Source organism: Phoxinus phoxinus (assembly GCF_949152265.1).
Source record: "Phoxinus phoxinus genome assembly, chromosome: 6".
Taxonomy (NCBI): domain Eukaryota; kingdom Metazoa; phylum Chordata; class Actinopteri; order Cypriniformes; family Leuciscidae; genus Phoxinus; species Phoxinus phoxinus.
Genome location: NC_136881.1, coordinates 23748013 through 23752725, shown reverse-complemented (window position 1 = coordinate 23752725; position 4713 = coordinate 23748013).

The following is a 4713-nucleotide window of genomic DNA, read 5'->3' as shown; positions in this document are numbered from 1 at the left end:
CTTACGTCCCTCCTCTCCTCCTCCACCCGTCTCCACCCTCAGCCGTGCCTCTACCTGCCACTACAGCTTCGGGCTTCGTTTTTCATCATTATTCAGCATTCTTTTGGTTATTCGAGCGTATGATATGTTTATCGTCGTAAAAATAGCAACGATTTCCTTCGAGTGTCATTAATTTCACACAACTCATGATAAGTCTGGTGAGTAAATAGCTGTATGAATGAGAGGTTTCTACACCAAAAAATAACCTTGCATTCTGGGGGGGACCTAATAAGTTGTAGCACGTTTAAAAGTCTGTAAATGTTTTTGTTTTTCTAAAATGTGTTTACTATGTTCTTCTAAAATGTGTTTACAATGTTCTTATCCTTATATTATGTAATTTATCTGTTTATAAATCGACTGCTTGTATTGTATAAGGTACAAAGATTGTACAGACAGCATGGTGGTAATCAAATGTACTTTATTTAATAAAAATAAAATAATATTAGCCTATAATTATAATTTGTAATTAAATGCAGGGCCTATACACTTGAATTATATGAAATTAGACAAACACCTGCTGATTTTGAAGATACCAGCTCTGTTATTTGCAAACATGCAACAACCAAGATTGCAAATCAAGTTATAAACATTATTTTAAGACATCCAGTTTGTACAGAATTGTCATGTATGATGATTTCACTCATGTAGTGTATAGCTCATTTCTAATTAGTTTTACATTTCAGCCTTGTGTTAAAGCACTCTCCGTTCTCCCCTACAGCAATATTACAAATTCAAATTTGCTTATCTACATCAGTGGGTTATTGCAGTTAGCACCGAACCACACAAAGCATTGCTTCTTTATCTCTGTTTGTCTGTGTCTGTGTTTGTGAGCATGAATTCTCAGATGTGCAAATGAACACAGACATCACAGCCTCTAATCTCTGGCTTGTTAGACCCCCCATGTGTTTTTCGCGATGTGGTTGAAGCCTTGCTAAAAGCCTTGTAGGTACTGTCCCAAATCTGTTTTTAGTCAATTGGGGCATTGAAACAATGTAAGCATTCTAATAAAATTGAGCTTGTTTAATGCTACCAAGAGGATTGGGGATGTGGGGGTGGGGGCCGTACACAAAGGTAAAAAATAGCCTATATTGAAATAGAGACAAATACTTGTCACTCATTTATTGACCTGTTATTTATTATTGTCATTGAATATAGTATCAGACAAATAATAATCAGAGTATCAAAGGACACCAACATACTGAAATAAAACCTTTAGAATTTTACAAATAGCACTTCAGATGCATTATACTTGCAGAATAAACAGGAGGTTTAATTCAATTAAAGTGACTTGGAGAAGAAAAAAAACAGTCACATGAACTTCATTGAGAATGGCCATAAGAAGATAACATCTGTGTACTTTCCTCTCACAAAAAAAATGGCAAGGGAGGAATGTAAGTTTTTTTTGTATATATATTATTCAGTTATAATAATAACATTATTGGCTTAAAATAGTCAATTTATCTACACAATCTACACACGTCCTTTGATTATTAGTATAGCCTAGTAAATTACCTCTAAGATAGTACATTTAAAGGATGTTAGTTCAGGATATTCACCCACAGTAGGGATATTCACCCACAAATGAAAATGTTTCCCAAAATCTCTGTCATCATTTACCTGTATGCTTTTGTCCCCCAATGGAACACAAATATTTAGAAAAATGCCTGTTTTTTAATTATTTTTATTATTATTATTATTGTTTTTGGCGTGTATATGAGTGTAATGGATTATTGAAAGATTTTTTTTTTTTTTATGTGGGTGTTGCACTTAAGGCATTTAAGGGGACTAAATGATTGGAGAAGTCCTGCATACACATCACCAGAGACAAGTCTGTTGTTTCACCTGAATATTTTTTATTAAAACGGCAAGGTCTTCAAACCTCTAAAGGTCTAAAACTTTTTTTCTTCAAAAAGAAAAAGAAAACATGCATGGATGAATCATTCAGAATAAGTAACATGCATTAATGTTGTGAATTGTCATTTGACTAGAACTTTAAATATGTATTATTGCCATGTTGCTATGCCAGTGGTTGAGGTCACCACAGAGAATCTCTAGGGTGAGACCTGCGAAAACAAATAGGCACACAGTGGTTCTCTGATTCACTGACCTGGCATACACAGCCACTCCCTGTGAAAGATGACACACTTTGTCTAAGCATCTCTCTCTGCACTTCAACCAGGTGAACTTTGCTGTTCTGATGTTGAAATGCAATGCCTGAGGCTAAGAATGTTCAGAAACACTGGGCGTGCCTGGATGAAAGTCTGCAATCCGACCCCTCTTCTTTTCTCCCAACCCCTCCTTTGCCTCCATCCCTTTCTCCTGTTCTCTATCCACCCCCTTCCCTCGAACATAAGCACTTCAATCACTTAGTATGCACTCCCTCTCTCTTTCCTCCTCCTCTCTTTTTCTCAGTGACATTGGTGGTCGGTGTTTCTACACAGCAGCAGCAAATAAATCTGTATGGAGAGCAGAATTATCGCAAAGCTGTAAATCTCAATCTGCTGTTGCAGTTCTATTCTGGTTGCTTTAAATCATATTAATGTCCCCTCTGTTCTGTATTTCCTCCTTGTTTTTTTTTCCTTGTGTACACCGTTCTGGATTTTCTCTGAAGGTTTGTAAAACGAACAGATTTTTAGACAGTGTTTTGAAGACACCTCAGGGATGCTGCAGTCTGGCCAGAGAGAGTGTATTTCTGTCAGCTACTGTGTCTTCAGAGGTTGGGCTGGGGCTGAGAATGGAGAGATATGTCGACAGATGCAGGTTTTGTCATGTCCGAGGGTGTAAGTCATTAAAATACGTGCACTGCCTTCCCTTCATGGCAAGAACTGATCGGGGATGGATGTTGGAACTTCATTATAATGGAAATCCCATGCAACTTTTTATCAAGTTTATCAAGAGAAAATATTTTTACATTTAAGAACAGGCTCTCTTTAAATTAATAAGCGCATATTTGAACTGAATTGAAATGACAGGAAATGGAATTTACTGAATTGTAATTCAAAGAAAGTCCATGCTACAGTCACCCAAAGGTTTTGCACTAAAACATAAATTACATTCATTTTGACTAATCATGCAGATTTTTCCCCTGATAGTTCAATACAGTCTACATGGCACACAGCCCTCCTGTACATTGACAGTATTGATCCTTTCCACAAATAAACATGACTAATTTATGATTCTGAGGGATAAAGCATGGGAAATGCCACTGTACTGTTATCCACCACACTTACTGTCTGACTGATTCAGTTACAAGGTATTTAAATAAATTGCTAAATAAAGCATTTTACTATAATGGACATTTGTCAGAATCAGTTTTCTAAGGAAGAGAGACCTTTAGCTTTCACTGGTATGTGACAAGACTGAAGAAGGAAATTGAAAACATTATGGAAGATTACAATCATTACAAAATACATTTTTAAATATGTTTATGCAGAATTAAAGAGCTTTAGTACATGAATATATATAGTTGCCTACATGTGCAGAGACGCATATTGGTATTGATTTGAATTCCATTGCTCTTTCCTTGATTATTGACATGGGACTGATGTCCTCTTTACAACTCTAGAACACAGTCCTCATGACCTCTTTTTTCTCTCTGGCCCTTCTGCTAAGCTTGCCGTTCCCTTCAGCCAGGTGGGATAATCCATCCATTTACTTGCCAACAGCGTTTGTGTGTGTCAGTATGTGTGTGAGGGACACAACTGTTCCTATATTTGTGTATCATGTAATTTCAACAGAAAAACCCTAGCTCTTCACTGTCACAAGTGTTGTAGTCACACGGTGTCACACGGACTACAATGGGGGTGGTTGCAGCTGGACAGCTTTATACACTATGCATAATTTTTTTTCAATAAATTTGTGTCCCCGTTACCCACTGCCAGACAGTTCACCCAAAAGTATTTCGACATGCACCCCGGTTTGCAGGAAACACAGCATATTGCAGCCAACAAACAAACTGGGTCAGAGATTGCAGATTCTACCCAACCTAAAAAGCCTCAGTAACCATCTAAAAATCTGTATGAACGAGAGCATATTAAAATGCAGATAAATCAACTCATCAACTTACACATCATTGTCAATTGCGCTTGTTGCTGTTGCGTGTCCTCAAACTGGCAACCCGCGTTGAGTCTGAGGAGGAGGGGGCGGGGAAACGACGATCTCCGATATTTATCCTTACAGACTGCACCTTTAAATTTAACACAAAATAATACAAAGGTTAAGACTGTTAATGCACTATGTATAAAGTGCAAATATTAGGGTGCTATAATGATTTATAAAAATAGATAGTTCCAATCCTGGTTGCAGACTAAAGCAACAACAACTGCATAGCACCCATATAATAAAGTTATGTTAATGTTTGCATGGCAGGGCCAATGTAGCCCTGAAATGTCCTTAATGAATTTGCTTAGGCCTAAATAAAACAATATTTAAGTGAATTTTTAATACATTTGTGTCCTTTAAACTAACTTTAGCTGGAAAATATCTTTATTCAAGAACCGATATAAAGCCAAAACAATCTCTGTTACCTTTAAATTATCCGTTTATTACTGTAAAGCCGCTTTGATACAATCTACATAGTTAAAAGCTCTATATAAATGAAGATGACTTGACTTGACTTTCAATTTTTACTATGGAATACCTGTTTTATAAAAGCAATGGGTCTATATGTTATAT